We start from the raw sequence: 26,938 nt of genomic DNA on the forward strand, positions 1-26,938 counted from the left end.
CTATGTCTATACTAATGCCCAGGATTGCATGGTTTGTGGTCAAGAGCCCAAGGTTCAAAACCAATCTGACATTACAATCATCAAAGGTTCCTCAAATTCATTTGTATGATGCACAGTCAGAAAATCCTTCTACCCGATACTGAAACGCCAGCACCCAAACCCCGATGCGCGTTTCACTGTCCGTTGACTCTGCTTCCTCAAGGGGGAGTACTATTCTTGGGCTGCAGGACCTTTTATCTCCATAGTAACAAGTCATGTGATAATCACATGACCGCCTTGCATGGTAATGTATTAGCAGCAGAACCTTTCATCTCCATAGTAACAAGTCATGTGACAATCACATGACCGGCCTTGCATGGCAATGTATTAGCAATCGTTTTTTTGAAAGGATTTTAACATATTGGGAATAATTTATCAAAACTTAGTGAACATGTATTCCTTTAAAAATACTTTTTATTTCAAAAATGTTTAAAATACACCACCCAGTGTTTTGGCAGAACAAATACTGCCTAGTTTAAAAAGACCAAGGTCTAGCGTATACCCTATACTAGTCCTTCCTGACCCCTACCTAGCTGTGGAGGTTGGCACCCTAGCAACGATTTTTTGGCGCCCCCACTCAACGTAGGCTGGCCCTCTCTGCCCTATCTCACCCTATCGATACAGGTGAGAAAACAATAGCATAAGAACAGAAATGAAGGAAGAAAAAAAATGGTCAAATTAATAAAAAAACTCAATATAATAAACCTAGCAAAAAAGGAGGGTGGAAGGCAGTTGATAGGAAGGAAAATATCATTTCCATATAGGAACTAATTTAGCAATTGAAATAATACCAAATGCTATATTCCAATGGGTATACTATCAGATACGCCATACAAATATTATATTAGGCACAAAATTTTCACCTTTTTTGGACTAGCACTAACACCACAGATTTAATATATCAAAAAATAGTGCTATCAGCCATATGTATTATACAATATAGTCAGTGTCCTACGTATCTGCCCATTCATTTATTAACAACTGACCACGCTCTTAATCAATGTATAGTACCTACACACTAATGAGTCAGATTACCTCTGAATAATAGCATCCCTCATAGTGCTTAATATTCATCACAATGCTTTAATACTCCTCGCATATTAGTTAACACAGTCTGCTGCGCCCAGCAGCATCAGGTACCCACATGAAAATATATTTGGCCAGATTTAAGGGTATGTTAATAGTATCCACAATTTTGCACGATAGTTTAACGCAGTACTCTGTGACTAGTCCACACTATTGCATGTTACTTATCGCAATGTGTTGTGCCTCAACGCGTTTCCCCGCTCTCCGGTTCATCAGGAGGCCTGTCAAAAAGGATTATTGATAGCAGATGCCATAGATGAATAGCATGGCCCGCGATCCTCCACGGTGGAATTAAATACCACCGGTAATCATACGGCTCCAATCAGCGTCCAGACTAATTAGTCATGAAAAAGAAAACCTGAGTAATATGATGCTTTACCTGTCACAAACAAACTCCCAATGTTCCGGCGTGCATCTCCCTCTATTGCGCAGATGCGGAAATGCTGAGACCATTAGTTCAAAACACAAGTGTTGCTATATTGTAATGCGCACGCGCAAGACCCGCGCACTCACCGTGGTGCGCATGACAGAAAAAAAGCCCTCAGTATTCCACGATACAACCGGGGCAAGTATGTAAAGCATATGCGCATGAACGGATACCAGCATTCCAAGATACCGCTAGGCATCACATCGCTGCACAGAACCAAATCTGGTATATATTGGTATATATTGTGCAATCAAAAAAACCCCCCCAACACTACAGATCCGGATTGCGAACTTCAAAAAGGTGCACCAAAAACATACATTATAGATTACAGCAAAAACAGATTTTATAAGCACTATAGATGCTATGCCTTACTAATCTTATTACCTATTGAATACAAAAAACTCGTTCCTTAAATGTTAATATTCATTGCGCTTTTGTACCCAGTATATAAGGCATAAATACACACTCAATTGATATTTTGGAAGTTGAACAGGAAATTAGATAAAATTATTAAAGATATTGTGTCCCATTCAGAACAAAAATTTCCTAATAGTATACCATATGATATGGCGCATATACAAACATGCATAAACATAGCCATTCCGTAAGCCCATATTTCTCACCATTCCCAAGACAAACTTAAACCAAAACACTAACCATAATCACAATATCCCAGAAATGGAAACTATTTTATGAAGCACGTGTATGAGAGATATTCATTTAAACCTTTGGGGGACAAAGACTGTAACCTGTACATCCATTCCGTTTCTTTACACTGAATGGCCTTGTCCAGGTCTCCCCCCCTTATCTTTGGTCTAATCAACTCTACCATATTAAAGGTTATCTCTCTAAGATTCCCTCCGTGCACCTCATTCATATGCCGAGCCACCGGGGTGTCTCTCTTGTTCCTTATGTCTCCTACGTGCTACGTGCTAGGTTTATTATATTGAGTTTTTTTTATTAATTTGACAATTTTTTTTCTTCCTTCATTTCTGTTCTTATGCTATTGTTTTCTCACCTGTATCGATAGGGTGAGATAGGGCAGAGAGGGCCAGCCTACGTTGAGTGGGGGCGCCAAAAAATCGTTGCTAGGGTGCCAACCTCCACAGATAGGTAGGGGTCAGGAAGGACTAGTATAGGGTATACGCTAGACCTTGGTCTTTTTAAACTAGGCAGTATTTGTTCTGCCAAAACACTGGGTGGTGTATTTTAAACATTTTTGAAATAAAAAGTATTTTTAAAGGGATACATGTTCACTAAGTTTTGATAAATTATTCCCAATATGTTAAAATCCTTTCAAAAAAACGATTTATGATTTGTTTAAAACATGGCCAGTTTTTTGTCCAACCCCGTTAACACTGACTTGTGGGCACAAGACGCTAACCAAGTATTCTCTACCAATTATGAGTCAACAGAGAACCCTTCCCTAAAAACATTATTTGAAGAATTGTATCTAGTCTACAAAGAAAATATAAAATCTTGGTGGGAAACGAAAGGGTTAGAAAACTATATAAAAAATAAGATTGTTCCAAAAGGACTTCGAATCACGATACAACCCTCCCCTAGGACAGCTAATCCCAACTTATTAGCAGCGTGGACGAAAGAATCAGTGGAGGCTTCGGTGAGGTTTATGCAACTTCTTCTGATTGAAGAAAAAAGATTATTTGAGGAATCAACAAAAAAATTGAATAACTTAATTGAGAAAGTGCAGAAGTTTAAATCGGATCCGGATTTTATCCGACGTGAAAACACGCTGCAAACCTCTGTGGAAAAATTTCAGTCTAATTTGAAAGACCGTAAGCACACTCAGTTTAGGCGGGATTTAAGTGAATTTAAGGAAAATAGAGCGTACGACTATCAGGGAAGTGCTCTATCGGAGGTTTCTTCTTCAGATATCGATACGTCAGATACGGAAAGAGGGGATAATTTCACCACATTTCGAGGTAGAGGCAGGCAACTACGAGGAAAATGGCGTGCCCAAAAGTACCAGCACAGACAGAGGGGCAGGGGCGGAGGGCCCAGACAAAACCAAGCTATGCCATCATCATCTATTTCCTCTGTAGTGCCTCGGCAATCTTTTTTAGAACAGGGCCCTACAGGGGGCTACGACCTCAGGAGCAAAGTAACATAGGACAGGGTGAAATAATTAATCTCTCCTCCTATGTGCTATCGGGAGAGGATTACTCTCTTTTGAGGAGAGGTTTAAACTTTGTCCCAACGGGCTCCTATGATTGTTTTAGATGGGTGAAAGATTTGAATCTTTTCGGACGGAACTTAAAATGGAAGTTGTTCTTTCAGCAAAATGACATGGAGAATTGTAGAAGGTTGGGGGTGTCAGAGGAGGATATCGAGAGTTGGCAGGATTTGACTGATCTGCTGAATGAGAATGACCGAATACGGGGTAAAGGTCCCTTTACAGGACTAAAGAATAAGAGCACTAGGATGCCACCCATAAATGATGTCACCAGTGTGGATATTTTCATGAAACTGGTTGAGGCAGATTTGGCAAAGATTAAGAGGGGTGAGCATGAATGGGCATCCAATCTAACTGAGGGGGAAAGAACATCCTTAAAAAGATTGGAAGGTAATAAGGATATTATCATTAAGGCCTCGGACAAAGGGGGAAACCTCGTTATCATGGACCATTCTGTGTATCTTAATATGTGCCATGCACTATTGTATGAACATAATACATATGAAATTCTGTCAAAAGATCCCACAAAGCAATATAAGGAAGATCTGGAAGTCATATTGGATCAAGCCAGAGAAGAGGGCTTGGTATCAGAGAATGAGTATAAATTTATGCTACCTGATAAGGTTATGACCCCAACATTCTACGCTCTGCCCAAAGTGCACAAGGGCCTAATGCCCTTGAAAGGGCGCCCAATAGTATCAGGGATAGACTCCCTAACGCAAAATTGTGGAGTATATCTGGACAGAGTTTTGAGATCATTTGTTACACTGCTTCCATCCTATGTGAGGGACACGTCCCACCTTTTGTCCATGTTGGAGGGTATTACCCTAGGTAATGATGTACTGATAGCGTCAATAGATGTCGAGGCGCTGTACAGCTCTATCCCACACGAACATGGAGTTAGGGCTGTGGCTCATTATTTGAGTACTAGAGCGGTGGAATGTTGGGATCATAACACCTTTGTCCAGAACCTTTTGTCGTTTGTCCTGTCCCACAATTATTTTTTGTTTAATGGTAAGTACTTCCACCAGCTCAGGGGGACAGCGATGGGGAGCCCATGTGCCCCCACTTACGCTAATATCTTCCTGGGCTGGTGGGAGGAAACCCTTATTTTTGGGGAGGAGGATGTATGGTGGAGCCCCTTTATTAATTTTTGGGCCAGATATATCGATGATATTTTGATATTCTGGTCCGGCTCGGCCAGTGATTTCTGTAAATTTGTGGAGGACATCAACGACAATGTAATAGGTTTGAAATTCACCTGTGAGTACCACGAGTCTGGAATCAATTTTCTGGACCTGACCATCTCAAAGGGACAGGATGGGAGTATTGAGACCTGTACGTTCCGTAAACCAACTGCTGCCAATAACCTGTTACGATGGAGTAGCCACCACCCTGTACCCCTGAAAAGGGGAATACCTAAAGGGCAGTTCCTACGTATCAGGGGGTCTACAGGAAGCAAGCAAAAGAACTATATGGCAGGTTTAGGGCTAAAGGGTACCCAAGGAATGTGTTGGATGGTCCCTTTGAGGAGGCGCTCAGAGCCAATAGACCGTCCCTCTTGGTCAAAAAAGATCGGGATAATAATGAGGGTATGGTCAGGATGATTGGTACTTTCGACGGACAGTCTGATAGGGTATTTCAGGTGTTTCAGAAGCATTGGGGGATACTACTTGCAGACCCTAATGTTAGCAATTTGATATCCCCTAGGCCAAGCATTACGTACAGGAGAGGTAGGACCATAGGGGATGCCCTGGTCCGGAGCTTGTATGTTAAACCTCAGAAGGAAGGCACATGGCTTGATAGGAAACCTATTGGCTTCTATAAATGTGGGAACTGCTCTAGGTGTACAATGATGACACAATGTAAAACCTTCTGCAGTGCATCAAATGGTAGAGAATACCGCATTAGGGACTTTGGAAACTGTAAATCCACCGGGGTGGTCTACAAAGGCACGTGCACCTGCCCGAAAGATTACATCGGGAAAACCATTAGGGAATTAAGGGTGAGGGTAGGTGAGCACGTAGGAGACATAAGGAACAAGAGAGACACCCCGGTGGCTCGGCATATGAATGAGGTGCACGGAGGGAATCTTAGAGAGATAACCTTTAATATGGTAGAGTTGATTAGACCAAAGATAAGGGGGGGAGACCTGGACAAGGCCATTCAGTGTAAAGAAACGGAATGGATGTACAGGTTACAGTCTTTGTCCCCCAAAGGTTTAAATGAATATCTCTCATACACGTGCTTCATAAAATAGTTTCCATTTCTGGGATATTGTGATTATGGTTAGTGTTTTGGTTTAAGTTTGTCTTGGGAATGGTGAGAAATATGGGCTTACGGAATGGCTATGTTTATGCATGTTTGTATATGCGCCATATCATATGGTATACTATTAGGAAATTTTTGTTCTGAATGGGACACAATATCTTTAATAATTTTATCTAATTTCCTGTTCAACTTCCAAAATATCAATTGAGTGTGTATTTATGCCTTATATACTGGGTACAAAAGCGCAATGAATATTAACATTTAAGGAACGAGTTTTTTGTATTCAATAGGTAATAAGATTAGTAAGGCATAGCACCTATAGTGCTTATAAAATCTGTTTTTGCTGTAATCTATAATGTATGTTTTTGGTGCACCTTTTTGAAGTTCGCAATCCGGATCTGTAGTGTTGGGGGTTTTTTTTTGATTGCACAATATATACCAGATTTGGTTCTGTGCAGCGATGTGATGCCTAGCGGTATCTTGGAATGCTGGTATCCGTTCATGCGCATATGCTTTACATACTTGCCCCGGTTGTATCGTGGAATACTGAGGGCTTTTTTTCTGTCATGCGCACCACGGTGAGTGCGCGGGTCTTGCGCGTGCGCATTACAATATAGCAACACTTGTGTTTTGAACTAATGGTCTCAGCATTTCCGCATCTGCGCAATAGAGGGAGATGCACGCCGGAACATTGGGAGTTTGTTTGTGACAGGTAAAGCATCATATTACTCAGGTTTTCTTTTTCATGACTAATTAGTCTGGACGCTGATTGGATCCGTATGATTACCGGTGGTATTTAATTCCACCGTGGAGGATCGCGGGCCATGCTATTCATCTATGGCATCTGCTATCAATAATCCTTTTTGACAGGCCTCCTGATGAACCGGAGAGCGGGGAAACGCGTTGAGGCGCAACACATTGCGATAAGTAACATGCAATAGTGTGGACTAGTCACAGAGTACTGCGTTAAACTATCGTGCAAAATTGTGGATACTATTAACATACCCTTAAATCTGGCCAAATATATTTTCATGTGGGTACCTGATGCTGCTGGGCGCAGCAGACTGTGTTAACTAATATGCGAGGAGTATTAAAGCATTGTGATGAAAATTAAGCACTATGAGGGATGCTATTATTCAGAGGTAATCTGACTCATTAGTGTGTAGGTACTATACATTGATTAAGAGCGTGGTCAGTTGTTAATAAATGAATGGGCAGATACGTAGGACACTGACTATATTGTATAATACATATGGCTGATGGCACTATTTTTTGATATATTAAATCTGTGGTGTTAGTGCTAGTCCAAAAAAGGTGAAATTTTTTTGCCTAATATAATATTTGTATGGCGTATCTGATAGTATACCCATTGGAATATAGCATTTGGTATTATTTCAATTGCTAAATTAGTTCCTATATGGAAATGATATTTTCCTTCCTATCAACTGCCTTCCACCCTCCTTTTTTGCTAGGTTTATTATATTGAGTTTTTTTTATTAATTTGACCATTTTTTTTCTTCCTTCATTTCTGTTCTTATGCTATTGTTTTCTCACCTGTATCGATAGGGTGAGATAGGGCAGAGAGGGCCAGCCTACGTTGAGTGGGGGCGCCAAAAAATCGTTGCTAGGGTGCCAACCTCCACAGCTAGGTAGGGGTCAGGAAGGACTAGTATAGGGTATACGCTAGACCTTGGTCTTTTTAAACTAGGCAGTATTTGTTCTGCCAAAACACTGGGTGGTGTATTTTAAACATTTTTGAAATAAAAAGTATTTTTAAAGGGATACATGTTCACTAACCAATGTATTAGCAGCAGGACCTTTCATCTCCCTTGTAACAAGTCATGTGACAATCACATGACCGGCCTTGCATGGTAATGTATTAACGGCGCGTGCGCCCGCAGCCAAAACACCGCCGCACCAACGCCACCCAGCAAACGCCCCAGACCTGCGAGCGGGGGCACAGCGATTGCCAGAGTCCCCGGTCGGGCGTCTGAGATGCCAAGCTGCCGGATATCAAGGGGCAGCAGCTCTAGGCAAGCCGGCACACGCGCACCACCACCACCATGGAGCCTGGAGGATATATAAGTGTGGGAGATATCGCCTGTGTATGACACTATAATCATATCTAGTCAATGCAATAATGTTAAAATAATTACAGTATAAAAGCCCCACAAATATTTCTCTTCACAGGTAATCAATATCATGTGCTGAGACAAGTTCTTCTTAGCCATAGATGGTAGTCACATAAAATTTTAGACATTTGACAATGGAGATAATATCCGTCCATCAATCTGCAGGAGACCAAAATTAGATAAACCAAATAAAAAAATTAACAAATTAAAATTAAATTAAAAATTAACATATAACAAAACAATTAAAAGATATAGATGGAGGGGGTGACCACTTACAGCTACTTCATAAAAAGGGTGCAAAATTCAATGATTCATTTAAACCATCAAGTTTCATGGTTCCCAGCCTAACGATCCATTTTAATTCCCGTCTTGCAAGGAGTTGCTTTATATTCCCACTGCATATCCCCCCATGGATTATATCTATCCCTCGAACCATAAATTTTGTGGGATCGTAGTTGTGGGTCAACTTATAGTGCCTTGGGATGGTTTTTAATTCCAGTGGATCCACTGTAGACCTTGCTGCGCCAATGTCCCGCTCATGCTCCCTCACTCTCACCCGTAGCTCTCTAGAGGCAAGTTCCACATATATAAGTGGGCAGCTGCATGTTGCATAATATATCACATTTGTGCTGCTGCAATTGATATATTCCCTAATTTCAAAATTCCTTTTACCGTCAGCCGAGTGAAAGGTGGAGCTGTGAAGGACATTGGCGCAAGCGGCACAGTGGCCACAACTAAAGCGCCCCTTCATTGTTCTTCTTGCCCCAAAAGGATATTTGACCGGTGCCACATAGTGGCTCTTTACTAAAAGATCCTTCAAATGTTTGGACCTGTGAGGGGTCATCAGGGGGTAATCTGCCAGATAGGATCCCAGGGAGGGTTCCGCACTCAATATAGGCCAATATTTCGTTAAAATGGCCCACATATTCTCCCATTCATGGTTGTAAACCGAAATAAATCGAATCATCCGCCTTATCTTTCTTTTTATTTTGATACAACAATTGATTCCGAGGTGTGGATTTAGCCCTGTTGCATCCATGTTTCACGCACCTTTTGCTATAACCACTCTGATAAAATCTTGATCTTAAGTCTCCTGCCTGTACCTCAAATTTCAGGTCTGGCAAGCATATCCGCCTCATCCTCAAGAGCTGTCTGACTGGGACAGCCCCAATGGTGGCTTGACTGTGTACAGACTTAGCATGAATCAAAGCTTTAACCGAAGTTTTTTTGTGAAAGACATCAGTCTGGATGGACAGATTGGCATCCACCTCCAGGCTGATGATCAAAAAGTAAATTTTTGACTCATAATACCTATAAGTCAGTTTAATGTTGAACGTATTAGATTTTAGAACAGCCATGAAATCTCCGAGCTGCTGCACCGTTCCACGCCAAAAAAATAAAATATCATCAATATAGCGCAGCCAAGCCAGCACATGGTCAGCGGCCCCTGGCCCTGCATCTCCGAAAACCAACTTCTTCCAGTACCTTAGAAAGAGGTTGGTGTATGCAGGCGCGAAGGCCACACCCATGGCCGCGCCGTGTTTTTGATGGTAAAAACGGTCTTTAAAAGTAAAAAAAGTATGCAATAGAACAAACCGCAGCAGCTTGAGGATAAGCTCGGGCGGCCGTCCAGGTCGGAGGCCTCGAGAAAGAAGTGGACAGCCCGTAGACGATCAGTGTGGTCAATACAAGTATACAGCATTTCAGCATCCGCTGTCACAAGTAAAGTTCTAGCATCCACAAAGATGCCGTCAACCCTGGTTAGGACATCCTTCGTGTTTTTGACAAATGACGGCAAAGCTTCCAGTATTGCCTTGAGGTAAAAATCAATAAATTTACAGATGGGATTGGACAATTCCCCCATTCCTGACACGATCGGACGGCCCGGTGGGTTGATGGCATCCTTGTGGATCTTAGGTAATAAATAGAAAGTGGGAACCTTAGGAAATTGAACTGTGAAGCCCTCCAAAACTTTTTTTTTTTTATTAATCATTCCCTGTTCAAAGGCCTTCAACAGAATCGTCTGGAGCCGCGCCGAGAAGGAGGTCAATCGGATTATAGTTTTTAATTTTGTATAAACTTGGTCATCCTGGAACTGTTGAAATGCTTCCCGTTCATATTTACAAAATGGCCAGATCACAATGTTGCCCCCTTTGTCCGCTGCCTTAATTACCACATCATCTAATGATTGTAATTGATGGATCGCTTCCCTTTCTTTGTGTCAGATTATCAAAACATTGGTGTGTGGATAACTTTTTTAAGTCCTCAGTCACCAACTTAAGGTACCGTTACACTAAACGACTTACCAACGATCACGACCAACGATACGACCTGGCCGTGATCGTTGGTAAGTCGTTGTGTGGTCGCTGGGGAGCTGTCACACAGACAGCTCTCTCCAGCGACCAACGATCAGGGGAATGACTTCCGCATCGTTGAAACTGTCTTCAACGATGCCGAAGTCCCCCTGCAGCACCCGGGTAACCAGGGTAAACATCGGGTTACTAAGTGCAGGGCCGCGCTTAGTAACCCGATATTTACCCTGGTTACCATTGTAAAAGTTAAAAAAAAACAAAAACAGTACATACTCACATTCTGATGTCTGTCACGTCCCCCGGCGTCCACAGGGTTACGCGCTGCTGCTCAGGGCTTCCTGCACTGAATGTGTCAGCGCCGGCAGTAAAGCAGAGCACAGCGGTGACGTCACCGCTGTGCTCTGCTTTACTGCCGGCGCTGACACATTCAGTGCAGGAAGCTCTGAGCAGCAGCACGTAACCCTGTGGATGCCGGGGGACGTGACAGACATCAGAATGTGAGTATGTACTGTTTTTTTTTTTTTTTTTTTTTAACTTACAATGGTAACCAGGGTAAATATTGGGTTACTAAGCGCGGCCCTGCGCTTAGTAACCCGATATTTACCCTGGTTACAAGTGAACACCATCGCTGGATCGGCGTCACACACGCCGATCCAGCGATGACAGCGGGTGATCTAGCGACGAAATAAAGTTCTGGACTTCTAGCTCCGACCAGCGATATCACAGCGGGATCCAGATCGCTGCTGCGTGTCAAACACAACGAGATCGCTATCCAGGACGCTGCAACGTCACGGATCGTCGTCGTTCTCGCTGCAAAGTCGTTTAGTGTGAAGGTACCTTTAGTGAAGACCTCCACCGCAGGACATAAGGACAAAGGGGGAAAATTTGTAGATCTGGGAAGGATCGATGTTGGAAACCCACCTTCTCTTGTTGGTATTAGTTCCTCTAGTAATTCCTCTAATATCCGAATGGCATCCCTCTCGGTGGGGCTCCACGCATCCTGTCCCTGACCTCCCTTTGAATGTAACTTCTTTAAAATCAATTTATGTGAGAACAGGTGGAGGTCTTTTAATACTGCAAAATAATCAAAACCATTAGTGGGAGAACAAAACAAGCCTCTGCTTAGCACCTGAACTTGGGTATCAGAAAGTACATGATCCGATAAATTCCCCCCCGGGACTTCATCTCTGGCTGTTTTCCCACTGCTCCCTTTTTCACATTTTGTCTTGTATTCATCCTTTTAACCATTTGGCTTCCCTCGCCATCTCCTTCGGGGCAACTCTTTTTGCCTATATGTTGCTCATCAGCTGAGGTGGTAGATCTAATTGATGTTGAGCGGGACCGTGAGCCAGATCCATTTCTATAGTATGGACGTGATCTCTCATTTTGGTTTCTCCATTTATATGTTCTATTTTTCAGATATCTATATCAGAGAAATTTGCTTCTTTCTTTGCCAGAATTGATTTCCGTAACTTAGAGAGGAGATGGCTTTTCTGTTACTTCTTTTAACCTCTTCAGCTTTTAGAAAGGGTTCGCTCACATGACCGTAAAAATCGGATGAGTGCAATCCAATAAATAGAGGTACTGCACTCGGGCCAACGTTATTCAGTGAGGCAGTGCACATCTGTGTATTTTTTTTTTCTCAGCTGTATTCGGCGTGAGCAAAAAAAATCGCAGTGTGCTTCAATTGGACTCCAAAATCTGCCAGTGGGGGAAAAAAATGGATGCCTTATGGACCATCAGTGTAGCATCCGATTTCTACAGGTACATTAGTTTTCCATCTCACAGAATTGTAAATGGTCCTGTATTAATAGCACACACATGGAAGACAAGTGAGAGAGAAATCATCTCACTCATGGGTGAGAATGAGACAAATGGGTGATTGCTACTTGATTGGAGGGCATGGGGGAGCGGACATGTTTCCTTTAAAGATGTTGTGTGCACATAGCCTTAGGATATGTTCTCATGCATTTTTTTTTTTTTAATAGAAATTAAAAGCTGCTTTTTTTTAACATTACCAGCAAAAGCTTTGATATGTCAGAAATCTCATACACACACTTGTTTTTTTCCTGACTGAATTCGAGAGCTGAAATGTTTTTAAAATCTGCAGCATGTCAATTCTTTCAACATATTTTGCAGTTTTTTTTACTCCCATAGAAAGCAATGAGAACTTGATAAAAAGCTGAAAAAAAGTTTTTCCCTCGTTTTTGTTTAATAAAACTAACTTTATTAAACATGTACTGTTGCTGTAGCTTTTTTTTACTGTCAAGGAAGGTAGTTTTGGCTGCAGGGGGGAAAAACGCTACTTGTGAACATAGGGCCTCAGCAGTTTTCTTTGAAAATACCCTTAATGTGCCTTCTAAATGCTTTTGCAAAACTGGTTTCTTACTATTCAAACGTGTAGTACTGATTGCTCCATTCTAGTAGCCTTGTCATATTAAACAACATTGCTGTGAGTTACAACGTTTACATAACCATTCATTGATATCCTACCTCCTTTTTCTATTCTGGGGCCTTTGGTATTACTCCGTATCTGCATCATCAGCTCAGGCAATCAGATGCTGTTTTTCTGTTGGGGGTCCTACATGATGTTCTGCTTATGTGAAGGTTGCTTTTCTGCACATCTGGAAATTTATAGGATTATAACCAGATGAGGTCTGACATCATAATCTCTGCTTTAAAGCCTCTCTAATTCTAATCACAATGGATATTAACAGATGATTCTGTATAAATCCAGAGAAAAGGAATTGCATCACTGGCTAGAATTCAATATACGGTATGTATTTTTAATCAACACATTGATAGCATCCTTTTGGGCAGAGTCCTTCATCAGGTTGAAGGAGGAATATTGGAGCAAAGGATTTTGTGACAAAACATTGTACCCAGCTACAGATTGTACTATAAATGTTTGTTATATTGAAGGACATAGACACTTCATCAGCTTTTTTCCTTAAATGCTTTTATGTAGATTTCGTTAAACGGAACCTGTTGGGTCCGATAATGCTACTAACCTGAAGATAATGGGGTTAATCTGCAGGTTAATAGTGTTATGACGGTGCAAGTCCGCAGTCATGAAAGTGCAGCACCTGGGAGAAAATGAAGTTCATTTCTCCTGGGACCTGCTGGCTTTCAGTCATGCAGGTGTGCCCGGAGCAATTCCAGTCACCACTGACAGCACTGAGTGCGGCGGCTGTGAGCACACCTCAGCTCTAACCAGCAGCCAGCTCTGCAGTGCATCAGTACTCAGCCGGCCGGCTGTCAGTCAGTACCGGGGTGTGCTTATATCCGCCACTCTCAGTGCTGTCTGCGGTGACTGGAGATTCCTCAGGCACACCTGCAGGACCTTTAACCCCTTAGTGACTACCAATTCGACTTAAAACTGAAGTGTTATATTAGTGAATATCGTTCTCTGATGGGTGAAAATGCAGGCTGAACACAATGGCTAACGCACTCCATCAGTCATGATCAATGTTGGCACTGACCATGGCCTTTTATGCTGCTGTCAATAGTAACTACAGCATCTAGATGGTTAACAGTGTGGGGGCTCATTTTTTTAATCCCATTGGCACCCTGAGTTCATGATTGTGTGATCCTGATGGTTGCCATGGCAATTCACGGCCAAATAAAGGCCTTAGGGTATGTGCACACGATCAGTAAACCCTGCAGGTTGGACTCTGTGTACTTGTACTTGTGCAGCATCCAGATGTTACAGCATAGTGGATGGGATTTCAAGAAATTCCATGCACACTATTTGTCCAGAGATGCCCGCAGCTTACCCACGGAGATGGACATGCAGAGCGTCTCTCCAGACGACAGCATGTCTTTTTCTCTTCAAGAGACGCGAGTCTCCGCAAGAGAAATTTCAAGTATCCAATGTATTGGACGTGGTGAATCTGCACGGTGAACACATGCGGATTCACATACGTTCAATAGCCGGTAGCGTTTTGGATATAGCGGACATGTGCTGCTTCCAAAGCGCTGCCAGTTCCGGATCGTCTGCACATACCCTTAGTCTGCCGGTTATAGTGAGCTGTTCAGAAGTTAGCAACTTGAAAAAATGAAAAATAGCTGCTACACTTTTAAATCTTCAAACTTTATAAAATAAAAAAGCATTATGATGTAAAGCAGACGTAAATAACATTTATTAACTATTAATTGTGTGGTATGACTATCTGGAATAAAGGGATAATCATACAAAGTTTGAAAATTGGTACTGTAATTTTTAGATTTTTTTTTAAACTTATTTCTAAATAGGTTCTGCATTTATTTATAAAAATATCGACCAAAATGTACCTTTATCATAAAATGTGTCAAGAAAAATAAATTTTAAATTCCCTGGGATACGTGCAAATATTACAAATTTATTGACACATAAAGTTACATGTCAGATTAGTCATCAGGCCAAATTTTTCTAAAGGGTTACATTTTCACTGTTTCTTCTATAGCCAGGCTCCATAGGCAAATGCCAAGTTAGACAGGCCAATCCAAGCCATTGCATGACCAATAACAAATTGTATGTAGTCTGATCAGCGATCATTTACTGGCCTGTTTACATAGGTGACGAAATGGTAATGAAACAGAAAAATTGGTAATAAAATCATTATGTCCCCATACAGTAACATTTTATTGGCCGCACATGTTTGCAGGAGGTTATGTTCCCAATAATTATTTTTCTGCATGCATTACGCCTGATCAATGACCATTTCGCTTGTCAGGTGATTACTGGCCTGATAAGGCTACTTTCACACTAGCGTCGTGCACTGCACGTCGCAATGCGTCAATGTGGAGAAAAAACGCATCCTGCAAAGTTGTCTGCAGGATGCCTTTTTTCCCCATAGACGAACATTACCGACGCATTGCGACGCAATGCCACACGTTGCATTTTATAATAGCATTTGGGGGCCGTATAAAATGAACTTAAACAATAGCCAACTATATTTATACAAACATCAAAATAACTCCCACCTAATGTGATGGCTGGAACTCCCAACTCCAAATGCCAGTCAAAAAAAAAAAAAGTAACCGCACAATCGTACCGTCATTGTTATCTACACGTGACCTTGCAACGTGTCCAAAATATAAATATTATATATAAATATATGGGACCTGTGCAGTTACACACTCCGTGAACAGATATCTCCTAAGATATATACACTGTGTTCCAAATTATTATGCACAAAGCGTTTAGGAGTGATAAGGTTAGAAATTTTTTGTTTGTCATTTAAACTCATTGATGGTGATGTGTGTCAGGGCTCTTTATATCACTGAAAGCAATTGCAGATACCGGTGCAAATTAGTTTGGCAGGTGTGTCCAAATAAAGGCAAGACTACTTAAGAAGGCTGTTCCACATTATTAAGCAGCCTACATTTTTTGCCAGAATGGGAAAGAAAAAGGATGTGTCGGCTGCTGAGAAGTAACAAATTGTGGAGTATTTAGGTCAAGGCATGACTACAATCAACATTGCCAAGACACTTCATCGTGATCATTGCACAATCAAGAAGTATGTAGCTGATTCCCAGCACACACGTGTGCGTGCTGATAAGGAAAAATTGAGGACTCTTTCCAACAGGCAATTGCGTAAGGTTAAAAGAGCAGCTGCAAAAATGCCTTGTCATAGCAGCAGACAAGTTTTTGAAGCTCCTGGTGCCTCCAACGTCCCCAGAACAACAAGATGCAGGGTCCTTCAGAGGTGCTTAAGCCATCCTGTCAACCACCTCTATCCACTGCACACAAGCAGAAACGGCTCCAGTGGGCCAAACGATACATGAAGACTGACTTCCAAACTCTTTTGTTCACCGATGAGTGCCGTGCAACGCTCGATGGTCCAGATGCATGGAGTGGAGGATGGCTGGTTGATGGACACCCCATGAAAACACGGCTAAGGCGCCAACAAGGAGGAGGTGGAGTAATGCTTTGGGCTGGAATCATGGGGAGAGAGATTGTAGACCCCTTTATGATCCCTGAAGGGGTAAAGATGAACTCCATAATCTATGTGGAGTTTCTAAAACAACACTTCCTACCATGGTTCAAGAGGAAGAACCGTGCTTTCCGCAGCAAGATCATTTTCATGCATGATAATGCACCGTCTCATGCTGCAAAAAACACATCTGCATCTCTGGCTGCTATGGGCATAAAAGAGGACAAACTTATGGTGTGGCCATCATCTTCCCCTGATCTCAACCCCATTGAGAACCTCTGGAGCATCATCAAAAGGAGTGTCTATGATGGCGGGAAGCAGTTCACATCTAAGCAACAGCTCTGGGAGGGTATTCTATCGACATGCAAAGCAATTGAAGCAGAAACAATCCAAAAACTGACAAATTCAATGGACGAGAGAGTTCAGAAGCTTCCTTCGAACAAGGGGTCCTATGTGCAAATGTAACATCACCTAGAATAAAGTTTCACTTGAAAACTGTTTGATTTCATTTTGTAATAAGCTGATAATGCTTATAACTTCACAATTGACCATTTTTTTTGTTCAAAATAATAAAAAAAAAAGGTTGAAAACTCTGCTGTGCATAATAATTTGGAACATGCATTTTGAGTGTTTATTTTTTTTTTAAAGATACTGTTTTCATAGGCACTTTGTTCCATAACATTGCAATTATACTAGAATAGTAGATGACTGGAAAATAACAATGACTGCAATTCAGATAGGTAATTTAGAGAAAATATGAGGAAATATTATTTGCATAATAATTTGGAACACAGTGTAATGCACCCAGGTAATTGTTTTTGTTGTTAATGCTAACACTTGAACCCTGTTTTCATATCCCTATTTGCACATACAAGCCCCGGAATCTCGTTTGTGAATCCATTCATTAGTTGGGTCGGCTTATTTATGTTGCTGTATATTCACAGCATACCTGTTCTTTCAAACACAACCTTTAGAAAAGCATGGTATTGATGTTGTGACCTAGAAACCCTCTTTTTTTATCAGGTTTCTCATGTTAGAAGTATTTAGGCTTTGTTTCTGATGAATGTTCAGTTTTGTGTCTGGATGGATATTTTGGATAAAGCCTTATATGGGTGTACATTGAAAGAAGGGATCTTTGGTGCAAGCGGTTAAATGCCTAGCATTTTTTTTGGTTAAAATGTATTTTTACTTTTTCATTGTATTGAAACATCCCCTATGCGCACAACTTCCCTGCTGAGAAAGGACATGAGATTTCTGATTCGATTGCATTACTATAATTTTGACATTCCTTGCCTTTTTTTTACGCTCTAACATATTGCCGTGTAAGATCAATGATGTAAACACACAGCTATATTGATATATATGGAAGGAGGTAAAATTGGCGTAGCAGAGTTGTGTAGCAGGACCGTAAAGCGTATTCTAAACACAGATTGGCTTGATGTGCCAAACATCTATGATGGAGGCAAAGCTGAGCTGTGCTGGAAGTATGTGCTGTTTTAAGCTTGTCTTACACAAGCAGTGTTACCAGAAATTATTTAGTGGAAAAAGATTTTTATGTCTACAAAAAAAAAGTGACTATTCTGAACGAAAAGTTCACATGCATGAGTTCATGAAAAAGTACACAATTACAAATGCTCAGCGGGGGGGGGGGGGGGGGTGAATTGGTCAGGAAGTTTACCTAAGACATTGGCAGATCAAAGAGTTTTTAGGACACTATTTACTTTCACACTTTGGTCGGCCCTTGAGTTGATCAAGGATTGTTCAATTTCACACCTTAGCCAATGTTTGGTCAATAATTTTTATGAAACTCTATGAATCCTAACTGCTATTCTCAAGACATTATGGTTTAAATTTGGAAAATCTCAAAAATAAATGGGTTTCATATCCTGTTGCATATACTTTTTTCCACTAAAAAAAAATGCAGTAAAACCTGATACCTGGGTTTTTTCTACATTTTTGTATTTAGAAAGCAATGAGTAAGGGTGAAAAAAAATGCTTAAAAACAGCTGGAATAAGTGACCTGCTGCGGTTTTCAAAAAAGCATCAGTTTTCCAGTTCAGTCGGTTAAAAAAACCCAAATGCGTGCATGAGATTTCTGAAATCACAAAGCTTTAGCTGGAATTGTAAAACACAGCTTAAAATTTGCATAAAAAACACAGTAGAAAAAAACGCAGCAAAATGCAACATGTGAACCCAGCCTTAAATAGCCATGAGTTTTTCTTTCATTTGAATAAAGAAATCTGCACTTGGACACGCTGTCCAAGCAAATGTTTGCTACATATTGTACAGATATCTCCCCCCCCCCCCCCCCCCCCCAAATTTAGATTTTACTGAAAGAGCAAGCTGTACGGCTTGTGTACATGTTTTTCTGTGCATTCCATTGAAAGCCAATATATTGGATCTTAATTTAAAGGGAACCTGTCACCACGTTTTTGGAAGATGGGATAAAAATAGCGTTAAATAGGGGCAGAGGTGGGCGTTACATTAGTGTGTGTGTTATGCGTTTATTACCCACCTAAGTTGCCGAAATAACTTTGCAAAGTCTCCGTTTTCGCCTGTCAATCAGGCTGGTCAGGTCGCATGGGCGTTGTCTTCCCCCAGATTTGGCGTAGTTTTCCGTTGGTGGCGTAGTGGTGTGCGCATGCCCAAAGTCCGGAATCCTCTTCCAGGGGATTTAAAATAGCGCGGTGTTCGTTATTGCATTGGTGATCGGTGGGCGCGGCCATCTTCCTTTGGCCGCGCGTGCGCAGAAGCGGCGCTCTGCTGGCCGCGGCTTCAGGAAAATGGCCGCCGCGATATCCATCTGCGCACGCGCGGCATCCCGCGGCCATTTTCCTGAAGCCGCGGCCAGCACAGCGCCGCTTCTGCGCACGCGCGGCCAAAGGAAGATGGCCGCGCCCACCGATCACCAATGCAATAACGAACACCGCGCTATTTTAAATCCCCTGGAAGAGGATTCCGGACTTTGGGCATGCGCACACCACTACGCCACCAACGGAAAACTACGCCAAATCTGGGGGAAGACACCACGCCCATGTGACCTGACCAGCCTGATTGACAGGCGAAAACGGAGACTTTGCAAAGTTATTTCGGCAACTTAGGTGGGTAATAAACGCTTAACACACACACTAATGTAACGCCCACCTCTGCCCCTATTTAACGCTATTTTTATCCCATCTTCCAAAAACGTGGTGACAGGTTCCCTTTAAAGGTGAATCCTGGTTTCTGTAAACAAGTGTTTTACTTAAAAGAAGAATCACTATATGCCAATATACTGTCAGTGTTAATTTCTAGTGGGTTGCACATGACCAGACTAATTTAAAAAGGAAACAGAGAAGCACATTGCTAAGGAGAGTAAAACTAATCCCAAACTGTTCTTCAACTATATCAATAGTAAAAGAATAAAAACTGAAAATGTAGGCCCCTTAAAAAACAGTGAGGAAAGAATGGTTGTAGATGACGAGGAAAAGGCTAACATATTAAACACCTTCTTCTCCACGGTATTCACGGTGGAAAATGAAATGCTAGGTGAAATCCCAAGAAACAATGAAAACCCTATATTAAGGGTCACCAATCTAACCCAAGAAGAGGTGCGATACCGGCTAAATAAGATTAAAATAGATAAATCTCCGGGTCCGGATGGCATACACCCACGAGTACTAAGAGAACTAAGTAATGTAATAGATAAACCATTATTTCTTATTTTTAGGGACTCTATAGCGACGGGGTCTGTTCCGCAGGACTGGCGCATAGCAAATGTGGTGCCAATATTCAAAAAGGGCTCTAAAAGTGAACCTGGAAATTATAGGCCAGTAAGTCTAACCTCTACTGTTGGTAAAATATTTGAAGGGTTTCTGAAGGATGTTATTCTGGATTATCTCAATGAGAATAACTGTTTAACTCCATATCAGCATGGGTTTATGAGAAATCGCTCATGTCAAACCAATCTAATCAGTTTTTATGAAGAGGTAAGCTATAGGCTGGACCACGGTGAGTCATTGGACGTGGTATATCTCGATTTTTCCAAAGCGTTTGATACCGTGCCGCACAAGAGGTTGGTACACAAAATGAGAATGCTTGGTCTGGGGGAAAATGTGTGTAAATGGGTTAGTAACTGGCTTAGTGATAGAAAGCAGAGGGTGGTTATAAATGGTATAGTCTCTAACTGGGTCGCTGTGACCAGTGGGGTACCGCAGGGGTCGGTATTGGGACCTGTTCTCTTCAACATATTCATTAATGATCTGGTAGAAGGTTTACACAGTAAAATATTGATATTTGCAGATGATACAAAACTATGTAAAGCAGTTAATACAAGAGAAGATAGTATTCTGCTACAGATGGATCTGGATAAGTTGGAAACTTGGGCTGAAAGGTGGCAGATGAGGTTTAACAATGATAAATGTAAGGTTATACACATGGGAAGAAGGAATCAATATCACCATTACACACTGAACGGGAAACCACTGGGTAAATCTGACAGGGAGAAGGACTTGGGGATCCTAGTTAATGATAAACTTACCTGGAGCAGCCAGTGCCAGGCAGCAGCTGCCAAGGCAAACAGGATCATGGGGTGCATTAAAAGAGGTCTGGATACACATGATGAGAGCATTATACTGCCTCTGTACAAATCCCTAGTTAGACCGCACATGGAGTACTGTGTCCAGTTTTGGGCACCGGTGCTCAGGAAGGATATAATGGAAATAGAGAGAGTACAAAGGAGGGCACCAAAATTAATAAAGGATGGGAGAACTACAATACCCAGATAGATTAGTGAAATTAGGATTATTTAGTCTAGAAAAAAGACGGCTGAGGGGCGATCTAATAACCATGTATAAGTATATAAGGGGACAATACAAATATCTTGCTGAGGATCTGTTTATACCAAGGAAGGTGACGGGCACAAGGGGGCATTCTTTGTGTCTGGAGGAGAGAAGGTTTTTCCACCAACATAGAAGAGGATTCTTTACTGTTAGGGCAGTGAGAATCTGGAATTGCTTGCCTGAGGAGGTGGTGATGGCGAACTCAGTCGAGGGGTTCAAGAGAGGCCTGGATGTCTTCCTGGAGCAGAACAATATTGTATCATACAATTATTAGGTTCTGTAGAAGGATGTAGATCTGGGGATTTATTATGATGGAATATGGGCTGAACTGGATGGACAAATGTCTTTTTTCGGCCTTACTAACTATGTTACTATGTTACTATGTTACTATGTAATTTGTATCCTTAAACCAATGAACCTTCTTATTAAGGGGAATCTGTTGGCAGATTTTTGCAACCCCATCTGAGCAGCATAATGTAAGGGCAGAGAGCCTGATTCCATCGATGTCGCTTGCTGCAATTTTGATAAAATCCCTGTTTTCTCGGCTGCAGATCTAGCAGTTCTCTGAATGCGGAGCCCTGTATAACCTCGCCCACACCACTGAGTGCCAGCTTTCTGTGTACACTGCATAGGCTGAAAACTGCCAATCAGTGGTGGGGGACGATTCCTAATGAGCTCATGAATATGGAGGACTACATGGCAGCAGGTTTACTAGTCGTCTAGTGATAATTTCCTGCTGATAATACAGTGATTTATTAATCAAAGCTACAGCACGCAGCCCTGTAGGTGACACATTGTTGGAATCAGGGTCTCTGTCTCTGCTGCTCTCATAATTGCTGTCAAATACCTGGTGACAGATTCCCTTTAATTGATTTCAGAGAACATGAAAACTGCAAGGAATTGAGACAAAGTGCTAGAAAATATGATACCACCTTTTGGCGTTTTAACCATTTAATTGACAAGATTGACTAAACATTTGCCACAACTAGAATATCGGAAGATCTTGTTCTGATTTAATAGTGAACATACAGTTATATGAAAAAGTTTGGGCACCCCTATTAATCTTAAGCTTAATGTTTTATAAAAATTGTTTTTTTGCAACAGCTATTTCAGTTTCATATATCTAATAACTGTTGGACACAGTAATGTTTCTGCCTTGAAATGAGGTTTATTGTACTAACAGAAAATGTGCAATCTGCATTCAAACAAAATTTGACAGGTGAATAAGTATGGGCACCCTTATCATTTTCTTGTTTTTAAATACTCCTACCTTCTTTTTACTGACTTACTAAAGCACTTTTTTTGGTTTTGTAAGCTCATTGAGCTTTGAACTTCATAGCCAGGTGTATGCAATCATGAGAAAAGCTACTTAAAGTGGCCACTTGCAAGTTGTTCTCCTGTTTGAATCTCATCTGAAGAGTGGCATCATGGGCTCCTCAAAACAACTGTCGAATGATCTGAAAACAAAGATTATTCAACATAGTTGTTCAGGGGAAGGATACAAAAAGCTGTCTCGGAGATTTAACCAGTCAATTTCCACTGTGCGGAACATAGTAAGGCAATGGAAGAACACAGGTACAGTTCTTGTTAAGGCCAGAAGTGGCAGGCCAAGAAAAACATCAGAAAGGCAGTGAAGAAGAATGGTGAGATCAGTCAAGGACAATCCTCAGACCACCTCCAGAGAGCTGCAGCATCAACTTGCTGCAGATGGTGTCACTGTGCATCGGTCAACTATACAACTACAACGCACTTTGCACAAGGAGAAGCTGTATGGGAGAGTGATGCGAAAGAAGCAGTTTCTGCAAGCACGCCACAAACCGAGTCGGCTGAGGTATGCAAAAGCACATTTGGAGAAGCCAATTTCTTTTTGGAAGAAGGTCCTGTGGACTGATGAAACCAAGATTGAGTTGTTTGGTCATACAAAAAGGCGTTATGCATGGCGGCAAAAAAACACAGCATTCCAAGAAAAACACTTGCTACCCACAGTAAAATTTGGTGGAGGTTCCATCATGCTTTGGGGCTGTGTGGCCAATGCCGGCAGCGGGAATCTTGTTAAAGTTGAGGGGCGCATGGGTTCCTCTCAGTATCAGTAGATTCTTGACAATAATGTTCATGAATCAGTGACAAAGTTGAAGTTACGCAGGGGATGGATCTTTCAGCAAAACAATGATCCAAAACACCGCTCCAAATCTACTCAGGCATTCATGCAGAGGAACAATTACACTGTTCTGGAATGGCCATCCCAGTCCCCAGACCTGAATATCATTGAACATCTGTGGGATCATTTGAAGAGGGCTGTCCATGCTCGGCAACCATCAAACTTAACTGAACTGGAATTGTTTTGTAAAGAGGAATGGTCAAAAATACCTTCATCCAGGATCCAGGAACTCATTAAAAGCTACAGGAAGCAACTAGAGGCTGTTATTTTTGCAAAAGGAGGATCTACTAAATATTAATGTCACTTTTCTGGTGAGGTGCCCATACTTATGCACCTGTCAAATTTTGTTTGAATGCAGATTGCACATTTTCTGTTAGTACAATAAACTTCATTTCAAGGCAGAAACATTACTGTGTCCAACAGTTATTAGATATATGAAACTGTAATAGCTGTTGCAAAAAAAACAACAATTTTTATAAAACATTAAGCTTAAGATTAATAGGGGTGCCCAAACTTTTTCATATAACTGTAATTAGCCAGGCCCAAATCTTTAGCTGCAATATTCAGGTCACACCCAGCTGTTACTGTCATCTTCACCCTTCAAGTGATCTCAGGGGTGTAATACAATTGTTTATTAAATATTATCACACCCCTGTACCAATCTGACCTGCTGAGGGTCTGGATTTTAGCTTTACACTTACATTTTGATGTTGTTGTTTTTGTTTTTAAATAATTTTGATTCCAAATTGTGTTACATACATGACTGTAAAGCGCTGGTGGCTCTTCTTATGGTATTGGATATGACTGTTTCTTGAGGCCCCTTCAGGGAATAACCTGAGCTCTGAACTTTGCTGATTTAACTGGCCTATACCCCATTCTTTCTGATGTTTTTTCCTTCCCTTAGTTAATGGATAGATTACTTTTTGAATGAGTAGTGTAATTGGTAATACATTTCACCATTGTTTATTATTGATATACTAGCTTACATGAAACAACACACAGTGTTTGCATAGTCCCTGGTGTTCGGCATGGCTGGAGCTGAATTGCTGGCATAAGATTATTCATTACGTATGTAAAATGGCAGAGACGTAGCCAACTCTTCCGCCGTATTGAAGAGGATTTTCTAGTGCCATCTGTTATCAAGCACTAAAAATAGATTGATTTTATTTTTTCCAGGCTACATACCAGCGAGGCATCTTCCTGGTCAACCCAAGTTACGGTACATAAGTCTACAAAATCCACTTTCTACCTGAAGCCTTTGGAGGTATGTCAGATATTTCAGATAAAACCTGCATAAATCGTCTACCTGTGATGTGAATTACTGATGTGGAGAAGCTTACAAAGATTGCAGTAAACATAGTTAATTTTCCCTAATATTAAATGTTAGGGTGAGAGTTATAAACATCAGTCTCATGTATGTAATGCACTGGAAATTCGTGGAACTGAAGATGGTTACTAAAATATGTGTTCCACAGCCATTGTGGAGCATCTTTGAGCTGTACATGGTTTGCTCCTCTCATTACTTATTAATACATTTATTACTCGGTGTTCCATTACTCTTGTAATGATTGGCAATAAAGAAACATTATATTGTAGTGCTGTGTTAGCCATCTGTAGGGGCCTCCATGCTCTGAAAGCTTGTAAAAAAAAAAAAAAAAAAAAAAAATGGATAATTTTGGTTGCTTAGTCTATAAAGGATTTGCTCCTAGAATATGTTGTTTTTTTAATGCATTAAAGCCATTCCTCCTGTCAGAGATGTCACTAAGAAGTTCTCTTAAAGTTCTAGGAGGGATAACTGAGGATCCGTACAATGGAAATGGTCCAGAATTGTTTTTGTTTTTTTTTGGGGGGGGGGGGGATTTTACAAAAACAAATGGTGCATAGAGGGCAGAGCAGTTTTCGACAACATAAAATTTTAAAGGGGTTGTACATTTTCTGTAAAACTTGTCTGAGCTCCGCGATTGGCTCAAGCGCTGAAACGTCACCTCTGCAGCCAAGACAGTGGATCAGTCGTGCTAAGTTTATTTGATATATTTTGCAAAGTTTGGGACCCACTTTCCTGTAAGTGTAAAACCCCTTTAATGATGTAGACATTTAAAGAAGTAAACCATTTTCTGGATTTCCTGTCATTTCATTCTATTGAAGCCTGTCGGTGTGTAAAAAAATAAAAATAAACCTGTCCTCCCAAAGCCTGACTGACAACGCGTTCTTGCCTAATCAGTATTTCACAATTTGTGTTTTTGTTTATCCACCCACTTCTTAAAGAATTGACTGTTTCAATTATAATTATTTTGATTCAGTGTTCACTTTATGGGATAAATATGTATCTAGTATATAATTGTCTAAGGGTCACTTCTATCTGTCTGTCCTTCTTTCTGTCACGGATATTCATTGGTCGCGGCCTCTGTCTGTCATGGAATCCAAGTCGCTGATTGGTCGTGGCAAAACAGCCACGACCAATCAGTGATGGGCAGAGTCCGGCGGAAAAATGTCCGCTCCTTCCTCCCCGCAGTCAGTGCCCGCTCTGTACTCCCCTCCAGTCAGCCCTCACACAGGGTTAATGGCAGCGGTAACGGACCGCGTTATGCCGCGGTGTAATGCACTCCGTTACCGCTGCTATTAACCCTCTGTGACCAACTTTTTACTCTTCATGCTGCCTATGCAGCATGAATAGTAAAACGATCTAATGTTAAAAATAATAAAAAAAATAAAAAATCGTTATATACTCACCGTCCGTCGGCCCCCGGATCGACAACAGGCCTTTCCCACTCGCGACGCTCCGGTAACCGGTCCATGCTGCGATCTCGCGAGATGATGACGTAACGGTCTCGCGACACCGCTACGTCATCATCTCGCGAGACCGCAATGCACTCTTGAGACCGGAGTGCACGAGCAGCGTCGGTAACCGCTTCGCTTGGATCCGGGGGCTCCGGAAGGTGAGTATATAACTATTTTTTATTTTATTTCTTTTTTTTTTTTTAACAGGGATATGATGCCCACATTGCTATATACTACATGGGCTGTGGAATATACTACGTGGGCTGTGGAATATACTACGTGGCTGGGCATTATACTACATGGGCTGTGCTATATACTACATGGCTGGGCAATATACTACGTGACTATACTACGTGGGCTGGGCAGTGTACAGCGTGGGCTGGGCAGTGTACAGCGTGGGCTGGGCAGTGTACAGCGTGGGCTGGGCAGTGTACAGCGTGGGCTGGGCAGTGTACAGCGTGGGCTGGGCAGTGTACAGCGTGGGCTGGGCAGTGTACAGCGTGGGCTGGGCAGTGTACAGCGTGGGCTGGGCAGTGTACAGCGTGGGCTGGGCAGTGTACAGCGTGGGCTGGGCAGTGTACAGCGTGGGCTGGGCAGTGTACAGCGTGGGCTGGGCAGTGTACAGCGTGGGCCGGGCAGTGTACAGCGTGGGCCGGGCAGTGTACAGCGTGGGCCGGGCAGTGTACAGCGTGGGCCGGGCAGTGTACAGCGTGGGCCGGGCAGTGTACAGCGTGGGCCGGGCTATACACTACGCATACATATTCTAGAATACCCGATGCGTTAGAATCGGGCCACCATCTAGT

The 26,938-nt window shown here is 41.8% G+C and overlaps 1 protein-coding gene across 2 annotated transcripts in view; it reads left to right on the forward strand.

The window, feature by feature from the left end:
* Positions 1 to 26,938, forward strand: part of ADARB1 (adenosine deaminase RNA specific B1) — a 159,949-nt gene that overhangs the window by 43,417 nt on the left and 89,594 nt on the right. For both annotated transcript variants that reach the window (XM_077272161.1, XM_077272163.1), the window contains exon 2: positions 24,534 to 24,621. The gene's annotated coding sequence lies outside the window, so the exon portion shown is untranslated. The remainder of the gene's footprint in view (positions 1 to 24,533; positions 24,622 to 26,938) is intronic.

Source organism: Ranitomeya variabilis, chromosome 7 (genome assembly GCF_051348905.1).
Source record: "Ranitomeya variabilis isolate aRanVar5 chromosome 7, aRanVar5.hap1, whole genome shotgun sequence".
NCBI classification, from domain to species: domain Eukaryota; kingdom Metazoa; phylum Chordata; class Amphibia; order Anura; family Dendrobatidae; genus Ranitomeya; species Ranitomeya variabilis.